Source organism: Rhinoderma darwinii, chromosome 4, assembly GCF_050947455.1.
Source record: "Rhinoderma darwinii isolate aRhiDar2 chromosome 4, aRhiDar2.hap1, whole genome shotgun sequence".
Taxonomy (NCBI): domain Eukaryota; kingdom Metazoa; phylum Chordata; class Amphibia; order Anura; family Rhinodermatidae; genus Rhinoderma; species Rhinoderma darwinii.
In genome coordinates this window covers 348,351,045-348,363,440 of record NC_134690.1, presented here as the reverse complement: position 1 = coordinate 348,363,440, position 12,396 = coordinate 348,351,045, and the positions used below count along the sequence as shown (strand labels likewise).

At 43.5% G+C, this 12,396-nt stretch overlaps 1 protein-coding gene across 4 annotated transcripts in view; it reads right to left on the bottom strand.

Moving 5' to 3' along the window:
• The window catches only part of NINL (ninein like), a 116,312-nt gene extending 104,364 nt beyond the window's left edge, over positions 1-11,948 (bottom strand). For all 4 annotated transcript variants that reach the window (XM_075862929.1, XM_075862924.1, XM_075862928.1 and 1 more), the window contains exon 1: positions 11,800-11,948. The gene's annotated coding sequence lies outside the window, so the exon portion shown is untranslated. The remainder of the gene's footprint in view (positions 1-11,799) is intronic.
• Between the last annotated feature and the right edge of the window lie 448 nt (positions 11,949-12,396).

Below are 12,396 nucleotides of genomic sequence, written 5' to 3'. Positions count from 1 at the left end.
GCATTTCTTACACGCTGGGCGCAAGGCGGAGCTTACAATTAACGGTGCGCAAACTGGCTTTTTCAGAGCAAAATTTTCCATAGCCATCTTTGTGCATATGACCAATGTCACGGTCAAAGTCGCCGTGTAGCCCAAGCCTAAAACTGTACAATATATATATCAACATATATGAGAGACAGACAGATACGATAGAGACACAGATAAATAGATATAGATAGAAACATAGAAAGAAATATATAGTTATTGGAGAGAATATTATTGTTTTATTACTTACTGTTCTCCCTCCCTGAGACCCCGTCAGGAAACGGAAAAATTACAGGGGGGGGGGGGGTGTCGGTGTCGTGAGGGGGGTGGGGATGCTGCGAGGGGAGGGTGCTAGAGACAGCTGTATCACAGAGCTAAATGCCGCCACAGAGCGGGAAAAAAAATATAACTCTGCAGGATGTTCTGGAACGACCCTGCAGAGTTAATGGTGGACCGCCCGGATGTTTATAGTCTATGGGCGGTCCGCAAGTGGTTAAAGCAAGACCCAATTAGTTCTGGCTATTTGTCAGAAGCAATCATTTTAGTAAGATACATATAGTCGTTAGCTATCTGACTACAAAAAAGGGGATTGTTAACACCAGTTTAACACATGGGCTCAAGTCATTTGAGGAGCCATAGAGAAGAATCCAGAAACCAAGAGAAAATCATTTTAACGACCGAGCAGGTGTCATTCTAAATTAAGAAAGGTCCCTAGAAACTCAGCTTTTACAAAGGCCATTGTATAATCTCTTTAGCCTAGGTGGTCACCATGGAATTTCAAGTCAAAAAGATGTTGACTGGAGGTGGATGGGCATTGTCTTTACAGGCCGTTAAAACATAAACCTGGTCTGAACTCTTCGGCTGCTGAGAACAGACATAGAATAGTACGAGGCGTCCTATTGTAGTAAGAGTTTCTGGTTTCAGCCTGTCATCCGAGACCAACTTTTCTACAACTCAGTCACTCTACATCCAAGATAATTGTGTCAACGCTGCAAGATGATGGGGAATGGAGGAAACCCCAACATGTCACTGCCGCCTCACATCCACAACGGGAAAGGCTCTTCATGAAACTAGTATGCGATCTGCAATTAACATCGATTTGGTCAGCTTCGCTCAGTTTCTGGTCAAGTGATTATCAGATGCCAGATTAATAGGAATAATTAGATATATAAAAAGATGGCAGAAAAGAATATCTTACAAAAAAAGATGGAAATATCGTAAATGTTTAAAAATTATATTTAAAATTTGTTTTTTGACCAATTATCTATGTAATGAAATCAGTCAAGGGCAGAAAACACGACGTTAATATTTCTTTACCGTAGCCATACGTCATGGCAAATGTCAGCAACGGCCATGTCTAAATTCATGCATAATGAGGATTTATTAAAAAAGCTGGATTACAAGTGTCAGGAGATGGATCCATTGAAACACTGGTTTTCAACCGCATTGAGGCCATATTAGAAAACTGCATGATATACATCCATTACGAGAAAGGTTTCCTTTTAGCTACATGGCAAAATGAAATAACAAGCAACAGAAAAATTGTGTAGGTTACTTACATTCCCATAGGAAAGACAGTCAAAGACGACCTTCTCAATGGTCGCAAACGTTTTTTTTTGTTATAGCAACAAGGTAGCTTGCCATTCTTTTTGCCATAGGGAACCACTGAAGACGCGATGCATTTTACTGCAATTCCCCCACAACTTCATGATGTGTAGTCTAAAGGGGTTTATACACTGGCAGATTATTGCGCAGTCGAGTGTCTATGAACACCGATTGCCAATAATTGCCCTGTGTAAGCAGGGGAACGATCATCTGCTGGTCGCATGGTTTTAAAAAAAGTTAAGTATCGTTGTCGGCAGCACATCTCCCTGTGTAAACAGAGGGACGCGCTGCCGAAATGATAATGTATGGGGACGAGCGATCGGAGTAACGACTGCTCGTCCCCATCCATAGCTCCGTGTGACAGGAGCAAGCGAGTGCCGATCAACAATGACTCGATCGCCGTTCGCTGCACCAGCTGAATATCGGACGATTTAAAAGGCCCTTTAGCCTTATGAGAAGGAGTGATTAAGGCAATAAAAAAAAACAAAAAAAACATTCAATTCCCAGCAGCTGCCTGTCAGCAGAATACAGGCTTTATTTACAGCAGCCAAAATTCTCTGAATGGTTTGAGCAGGGCTGTTGTGATGCCATCGACACACAAATATTCCTCCTATGCCTCCCATGAAGCAAATCCTGGTTGTTTTAAATGGCAGCTGTATTCTGCTGGCAGCAAGATGAAGAACGCCACAGGGAGCGCGAATCCGTAAAGTGTGAACCCAGCAATAGACACATCAGGGAATTGCTCATAAAACAAATTACCTAATAAAAGTTTTGAAAGGACTTCAGAATCAAGGGTTCCTTTAAAGAGATTCTCTACCTAAAGTTATTATAAAAAGCTAAGCAATAGCCCAGCAGGAAGCCCTTAAGTGGGTACTCATCAGAGAGAACCCATTTTAACGCAGTAAGGGCGGATTCAGACGAACGTGGCGTTTTTGCGCACGCAAAACACGCAGCGTTTTGCCTGCGCAAAAGCCACTTACCTGCTCCGTGAGGCAGCATCATATGATGCGCGGCTGTGTGGTTTTCGTGCAGCCGCCATCATTATGACACGCCATTTGGATGTTTGTAAACAGAAAAGCATGTGGTGTTTTTCTGTTTACATTCATCCTTTTGACAGCTGGTGCGCGAAACAGGCAGTTCGCACGGAAGTGCTTTCGTGCGACCTGCGTGGTTTTCACGCACACATTGATTTCAATGGGTGCGTGATGCGCGAAATACGCGGAGATATTGACCATGTCGCGCTTTTTGCGCAGCGGACAAACGCTGCGCAAAAATCACGGACTGTCTGTACTGCCCCATAGACTTGTATTGGTCTGTGCGTGGCGCGTGAAAACCACGCGGCCTGCACGGACGCAATACACGTTCGTGTGAATCCACCCTAAGTCTGACTTTCTGCACCAGTTTTGTCTGGCCCGACATTTCCCTGCCGGAAAAACTTAGATTTAAATAGTACTGTGGCTCAGAGAGGGGTTCTGAAGCGGGGGATCCATCTCTATGTCATCCATATACCCTAAGGCCCCATGCACATGACCGTGCCCGCAATCACGGGCACGGCCGGCCGCTGACTGACAGCCGCATTTTCGGGCCGTGCTCCCATACAAAGTATGGGAGCACGGCCCGCAAAATGCGAAAGAACGGACATGTTCCATAATTCCCGGAACATTTCCACGGCACTGACACCCTTCCGTAGTGCTACGGAAAGGTGTCGTGTTCAATGAAAGTGAATGGCTCCGTTTTTGCGGACCGCAATTGCAGTCCGCAAAAACTGAGGTTTTTTACGGTCGTGTGCATGGGGCCTAAGAGAGTATGTACAAGGTGTCTAACATTACTCAGGTATTCAGAATTTCCAGTGAAATGATGGCAGGGAATAGAGCTTGCCAAGACTTTCTTACCGAATTATAATAAAATAAATTATGTAAGTGGATAGCCTCTTAATCACCTATATAACATTTATCAATATTTCATGCCCAAGTACTATTACTTGGGGGGGGAGGGGCAGCTATGAAATATTGAATTTCTCCCATTTTGGCTTTGAAATAACTTTTCTAACTTTGTAATGGATTGAACTGCACAGGTACATAGCAACTCATATTACACGAATAGTAATAACATTTGAAACTAAATGGAGTGAAGACTTTAAATCATTGCCAGACTAGTGAACCATACAAGCCTTCCCCACAAACCACCAGAACAATGAACGACTTCTATCAGGAAACAGGATAGCAAGCTAGTAAAGTATTAACTCTCATAATAAAAAAAAAATGATATATTATATATATTTGGACTTGGATACCGAAGCGATACTTTGCTAACAATGTATTAAAAAAAAAAAATCTTCCGTTTTCTGATGTGAGGCGCGTGGTGTGATGAATTTTGAATGTGCCTCACATTAATAGTAATTGACCCCATCATGTTTCTCAGTCATAATGGACAACATTGGGTTAAAGTGTGAGGTACCTGATGGGGTTAATTACTATTAATGTGAGGCACATGGAGGTTCAAAATTCAAAACACCTCGTGCTTCACATTAATAAGTGAAAGAAAGCAGTTTTTTTTTTACAGCGTACACATCATAAATGACGCTATAAATTTGTTATTACGGTCGCGACGATACTGAATGTCTATATTTTATGTATTGAGACTTTTAGTTTAATGTTTATTGTAAAGAATGTGTGTATTTTATTTTTTTTATTTAACATTACTTTATTTTTAAACTTTTATGTACCGGCATAGATCTATATGCCAGTACATTAGCCTGTGTACTGATTGGGCATACTTAGGCATGTCCAAACAACAGAAAATATGGTCAGACACCCCTGGGGTCCTTCATTGGACCCTGGATTGTCTGCCCATATACGGTATGTCCCTGAATCGGGACACAGGGAATCCCTGGGACACGATCCAAGGGGCATCCACCCCCCTTCTCATTTTCCCCTTGAATGCTGTGGTCAACTTTGATCGCAGCATTCAGGGGAATGGCAGCGGAGTTCAGAGGTTTCTCTAATCTCCGCCATTAGAGGGGGACTGCGGCTGTGTAATACAGCCATTGCCCCGCTCTTGACAACAAGTGTGCGCGCGTGGTCAGCGTGAGGTGATGCGGCCGGCGCTGCACTAATAAGCGGTGACGCCGGCACTAAAAACAGAACATGGGGTGTTTTGAAGAGCGCCCACGTTCTGTCTTAAGTGCCGGCGCTCATTAGTGCAGCGCTGGTCGCATCACCTCATACTAACTGTGCACACTTGTCAGGAGTGGGGCAATGGCCATATTAGGGTAAGGCCACACGGAGCGGCCCTGACACAGTCGCAACGCGGCTAACAACCTTGCCGGCACCTTGTTCAGTGCGGCTGTCAAACAACCTGTTAGTGGCTGCAAAATCATGCGGCCATGAATTAATACACCCTTTATGGCCGCACGATTTTGCAAATGACAACAACTTACCCCCTATTCATTCTCTATGGCAGCGCCGGAAAAAGCCGAACACTATACTAGTCTATCACCGGCGCTCCCATAGAGAATGAATGGAGCGGCAGTGCGCATGCGCATGTAACCGGAATACCTCTTAACGAGGTACTTGTCAGTTGTCAGCTGCTCCTACATAGTGCCAGCGCGGTTGTTGGCCACGCTGTGACCGTGTCAGGGCCGCTCCGTGTGGTCGTACCCTTACACAGCCGCAGCCTTGCTCTAACTATATTCATGTGTTAAAATACTAAGCTGTTCGACTGAACAACTTAGTTTCAAAATACATGAATTAATGGTATTGAATCGTTTGAGGGTGCACGGTATCAAAATAGTATCGATATTAAAACTGCATCGTGCAATAAATAAATATATATATATATATATATATATATATATATATATATATATATACACACACACACACACACACACACACACACACACACAGTGGGTGAAGTGTAAAGAGAATGGCCATGATCACAGCGTATTTTGCAGCATAAGCGTATGTTCACAGGCTTAGCAAAAAACGTCTGAAAATACAGAGCGGTTTTTAAGGGAAAACAGCTCCTTATTTTCAGCAGTTTTTTTTAAGCAAAGTTGCGTTTTGGAGCGTTTTTTTTTTCTATAGAGTTAATGAAAAACTGCTCAAGAAGTGACATGCACTTTTTTTGCGGGCGTTTTTTTTTTTTTTTTTTTTTGTTTTTTTTTACACGGCCGTTTTTCGAAACGGCTGCTTAAAAAAAACACCCCGCCGGAACAGAACGCCGTTTTGCCCATTGATTTTGATGTTTGGAGGCGTTCTGCTTCTGATTTTTCAGCCGTTTTTCAGCCCGAAAAACGGCCGAAAATAAGCCGTGTGTACATACCCTAAGACGGTCGTATTACTCTTCGAAATACACCTCAGAAACACATGATAACAACTTTCCATTGATTTAAAAAGCTTTGTAGTTCATACGAGGAATAATTTTACACCACGGTTTAAAAAAAGCAGCATAAAACTATGACTCGTAAAAAAGAAGCAACATGTAATTTCTCTTGAAGTCAGCCAGCCTTGTCACACATGCCAAGTAAACCGACCCTTAGGATATATTCATACAACAGTGAAAGAACGGCCTGTCTGATTTTAACATGGAAGGCTTTCAAAAAAACAGCCATTAAAAACGGATCTTTTTAGGGTATGTTCACACGCCCTATTTACGGACATAATTCGGGCGTTTTACGCCTCTAATTACGTCCGAAAATACGGCTCCAAACATCTGCCCATTGAAATCAATGGGGTTACGATGTTCTGTGCACACAGGCTTTTTTTTTACACGCCGCTGTCAAGAGATACCTGCGTCAAAGAAGTGCATGTCACTTCTTGAGACGTAATTGGAGCCGTTTTTTCATTGACTCCATTGAAAAACAGCTCCAATTACGTCCGTAATGGACGCCGCGAAAAATGCGAGTACGAGCAATTACGTCTGAAATTCAGGAGCTGTTTTTGCCTGAAAACAGCTCCGTAATTTCAGGCGTATTGGACGCTGCGGTGTGAACATACCCTAACTTGTATGTGGACCGTCGAGCCATGAAAACGGCCGGAAAAAAAAAAGAAAAAAAAAAAAAAAAGTCATACATGGCCGCATTACGGCTCTGTATAACCTCCGAGAGTATAGGCCCGTACTGTCTGTACATATGCCTCCGATTTCATACATGGCACTCTCCGTATTTACAGAGGTATTCTCCGCTACACACGGAGAGATCAGTGCACACAGTGCCATGTGCACACGAAGCACTCAGCTATACAGTGGCACATGGTGTCCCTTTGTTTCTGTACTATGGAACCATAGGTACCGTGTGCCACGAGAAGCGCTGTATTCTTTGCTAGAAGCATTATTAGCAATATGTAGCTTCAAAATATGCACGCAAAGAAAAACGCCAATTATTACCTTAGAGATCCCATATGGAACCACGAGAAAAAAAAACAACCTGTGAGCCTATACATGAAATCAGAGGAACACGGAGGTACAGTATGTACCCAATAGCAGCATATGGGCGCCGTATTACGGATCCATACAACCCAGATCTGTAATACAGCAGTGTGACTGACCCAGATATACATCGCTACTTGAATAACGGATTCTAAAAGACCGATTCTTAACATACCCCCTCCACTCTTAGGCTGGGTTCACACACACTATTTACGGACGTAATTCGGGCGTTTTAGCGGCTCAATAGCGTCGGCAAACATCTGCCCATTCATTTGAATGGGTCTTACGATGTTCTGTTCCGACGGTAATTTTTTTTACGCCCCACTGTCAAAAGGCGGGGCGTAAAAAAAGACGCCCGCGTCAAAGAAGTACCTGTCACTTCTTCAGACGTAAATGGAGCCATTTTCCATTGACTCCATGGAAAAAACAGCTCCATTTACGTCCGTAATGGACGCAGTGAAAAGCGCCTCAACATGCCATTACGGCTGAAATTACGGAGCTGTTTTCTCCTGAAAACAGCCCCGTAATTTCAGCCGTAACGGACGCTGCCGTGTGAACATACCCTAAGGGTATGTTCACACGATTAACAAAATACGTCTGAAAATACGGAGCTGTTTTCAAGGGAAAACAGCTCCTGATTTCCAGACGTTTTTTGAGCAACTCACATTTTTTCGCAGCGGTTTTTGGAGCTATTTTCAATAGTCTATGAAAAACGGCTCCAAAAACGTGTCCTGCACTTCTTTTGACGAGCCGTAATTTTTTACGCGCTGTATTTTGACAGCGAGGCGTAAAATGACAGCTCGTCTACACAGAACATCGCAATGGGCAGATGTTTGCCGACGTATTGGAGCCGTCTTTTCAGGCGTAATTCGAGGCGTAAAACACCTCCATAACGTCTGAAAAGAGGTCGTGTGCACATACCCGAATCAGAATTTAATAAGCAGCTGGTGAATGTAATATGGAATCACTGCAGGTGACCAGATGGCATCGGATTACAAAGGATATTCACTCCAGACTGTCTGAGTTCCTAAATCCTTTTCTTTTTGCCAAAACTGCACGGATATCAAGAATTAACAGAATTGCTCATTACAATTAACCAAACACATATGAGACTTTTTGCCTTTTTTTTTTTTTTTCCACAAAAAACATATACAGGGGACCTTAGCTCTTTTCCGAGCACTGTGCATGATTTTCTTGCTGAGCGTGCATGTGTATGGGGGAGTCGGGAGGAACAGCTGTCGGCCAAGGAATCAAGCATCTGACAGTTATCTAAAGTATATGGCCACCTTTAGGCTGAATGCACAGATCGCGTATCACGCGCGGATTTCCAGCAGCACCGCCAGCCGTTGACAGCCGTCCACATTTGCGGGCGAATGCACCCATATAAAGTATGGTAGCACGGTCCGTAAAAAAAACAAAAAAATAGAACATGTCCAATCTTTTGCGGAGCCTTTCTACGGCACGGACACCTTCCTGTAAATATACGGGAAGGTGTCCGTGGGCAATAGAAGTGAATGGGTCCGTAATTACGGACGAGTTCTAAGGTCGTGTGCATGGGGCCTCAGGGTGCATTCACACGTGACAGATTTGTTGCACAAATTTGTCCTCTTCATCTGCTGCAGAAATCCATGCGCTTGCTGCCACAACAACCCCATTCAGATGAACGGAACTGATTTTCGTGGACAGAAATTTCTGCCTTAATTCTGAAGTGTGTGAATATACTGTAAGGCTGCTTCACACGGCCAGAATACGGGTGGTTTTTTTCGTCTGTATCACGGATGGAACACACGATCCTCCCACGCTTCATCAGAACTGGCATTGGAGAACCATAGACATATATGGTGATCTAACTCAGAAATTATCTCCAATGTGAACCTACACTTGAAATGATGAGTAAGATACAATTAAAAAAAAAATTATACATCATAAATTAACTCCTGTGGAGAGTAGAGGCGCAAATCTATATGAATCAACTATCTCAATCAATGTTTAACGCATCATACCAGGAGCAATGGAGGACCCAATAACTGGTGCAAAGGAAGATTGGAGAAGTTGTCCACAATATGATTATATATATATATATATACATATACACACACACACACACACATATATATATATATATACACATATACACACACACACACACACACACATACACTCTGCCCTCCCGAGAACTTATGGATAAAACATTAGAAAGCCAAATTACCCCTCAACCGTATATGTGTATCAGCTAAAACTGACTACATATACACACACACATGGGTATACCCCACCGGATGTCTAAGGACCTGTTCACATCAGTGTTGGGCTTCCATTGGGCTTTCCGTCAGAGGAACGGAAAGACAAATGGAAAGTATAGTTTCGGTTTGCATGACTGTTGATTTCAATATTTTTTTTTTCTTTCACTCTGTTTCAGCCTGCCTCCGTTCCACTAGGATTCAGTTGGGTTTTTTCACGTAAACAATAGCGTAGTGTGCTGCGTTATTGTTTCCGTGACCAAAAAAAAACAAAAAACAGACACCTAGTGGAACATAGGCAAACTGAAAAAAACAAACCATATCATAGAAATCAATGGTAATGCAAATGGAAACTGTACTTTCTGTTTGCCTTTCCGTTTCTCTGAGCCAAAACGGAAGCCCAACGCTGATGTGAACAGGCCCTTATATGTAGATTTAACCTTTCAGCTTGTTTCACCATCATATTGTACGGGCAGAGACACATTTTGCCATCTATAATGTAACTAGTTCACTTCCAAGGCACAATATCCTCGGCCTTGCAGAAAAGGGGCAGTGCTTTTTCTTAGTGGAAACAATGACACACGGCTGAAACGTCTCAAGCACAGGGCTTATGTTTACATATCCAGACACAACAAATCTCCACGTTTCTACCACTGGCTGGAGAAATCGCCAAGTTGGGAATATCATCATGATCACAAAACTTTTGTTTACAAATCCGGAACTATACCAGAGAGGTCACCTAAGGTGAGGGCCTAGACTTCTTGTAGTGACATCTCAGAGTGCCAGCTGCAGGTCACAGGAGTGCACTAACTCAGAGTGTTCCCCTGGACTGCAGCTGTAGTGTCACTTCTGCAGCTTCTACTTACCCCAGTACATGGAAGCTGCAGAACGCTGTTGTCAGATGAATTCATCTGCAAACTTCTAAGCCTAAGGGTTTATTCTGACGAGCGTATAATACGTCAGTGTGCTGTCCGTTAAAAAAAACAAAAAACAACGGACAGCACACGGACCCATGCAATTCAATGGGGCTGTTCACATGGCCGTTGTTTTAACAAACCGTGTGAAGGGTCCATGAAAAAAAATAAAAATAGGACATGTCCTATATTCGTCCGTTTTCGCAGATCCCGAGGGATTTGTGAAAACGAGTCCCACACGGGTGCGACTTGGAGATGAAAAACAACAGTTTACATTCGTTTAAATGAATAAGCCCCAAGACTGATCAAATCAAAGTTAATCAATTCTGATCAGTATTAGGCTGAATTCACACGAGCATGTTGGGTCCGTAATGGGCGGAAGGTATTTTGGCCGCAAGTCCCGGACCGAACACACTGCAGGGAGCCGGGCTCCTAGCATCATAGTTATGTACGACGCCAGGATTCCCTGCCTCGCTGCCGGACAACCGTCCCATACTGTAATCATGTTTTCAGTATGGGACAGTAGTTCCACGGAGAGGCAGGCACTCCTAGCATTGTACATAACTAGGATGCTAGGAGCCCGGCTCCCTGCACTGTGTTCGGTTCGGGACTTGCGGCCGAAATACGTTCCGTCCATTATGGACCGAACATGCTCGTGTGAATCCAGCCTTAGGCTATGTCCACACATCATGATTTGTTGCAGATTTTGGCACAGATTTTTGGCCAAAAGAGGTTTCAAAAGGAATGGGAAATATAAAGGAAGAACTTACACTACTTCCTGCATCCACTTCTGGCTTTGGCTCAAAAAGCTGCAACAAATCGCAATGTGTGAACATTTGGATGACAAAGGCAAAAGTGCTTTTTATGCTAAAATACCTACATTTCATTAAATAAAGCCTATAAAAGGTGGCCATACATGTTAATGATCTACGTGCAGCAATACACATAAAGCCTCATGCGCACATCCATACGGCACCCATAGCGTGATAGAATTCTATACAGTCCTCCGATTTTATACAGGTTATTCTCACAAACTCCGTAAGAAAAAAAAAAATTGTGGCATGCTCCATCACACGGCTGCCTACAAAAACCCTACATAATATCACAGCACTTAGAAATCTAATGTATGCTCCTTTAACGTCCATTGCCCAGATGGCGAAAAATTTTACAATGCTGGTCAGATCAGGGCCATAGGAGTATAGTCGCCAAGCCTCCATTTTATGTAAGGCCGATCAATTTATCAAACAATACACCTTACTTTTATCTCTATCACACAAGCCCATTATTGTCAGTCCATTATGCCTTAAAACCTACGATTACATTTTTCTGAAAACTTTAAAAAAAAAAGTAAATTTCTTCCAAATACTACATCCACACATTAATTATTATTATTAATGTGTCAGAAGTGAGTGACCCCAGTGAGAGCGCATTGCAGGCAGGTGGCTGTAATCCTTCAGATCCGGTTGTCTCTCCATCCTGCCATCAAGGCAATGATCCTGAACAGCCTTGTGGGGCAGTGAATGGAGGAAAAGTACAGCAAGCAGAGGAGCAGGCGGCAAGTACAACACACGGTCTACTACTTATACCTGGATCCTTCTCATAGTGCGCCGTGCAGCGCAAGGCTCTGCCTGGAGGAGCTCCTCGTCCCGGGAGACACGGGCGCCGACTTTGCACACAGTTGCTATAGGACTATGTGTTAGGACTTGAAAGTCTCTATTCCCGTCCTTGCTCCTCCTCCTCCTCCCGGAGCCAGCAAGAGCTCCAAGTGATCGCCGGAGAGAAGGGGGGAGTCAGTCTGGAGGCTGGAACATTAACCCTCTCCTCCTACTCCTCCTCATCATCATCTTCCTCCAGTACCGCCATCCCACCTAACAGGAGACAACGGTTATATGACACCTTCATCTCCTCCTCCTGCTCTCAGCTGGCATCCCCTGCTGGATTGGAGAGCTTGTCCATAAACTCAGGCTGCACCCTGCTGTACTACTATGGTACTCAGAGATCTGGATGATGCCCACAGGGGACCTGCTTCTTCACAAGCTGCTTGTTACTATAAATGAATGTATACCAAATGACGTGGCCATAAAAGCAGTGATTTATTTTTATTTGTACAGGTCGTATTCACACGTGTAGGTTTTGATCAGGTTTTTTTAAGAAACGCTTCTGAAAACACCGGCATTTTGTAA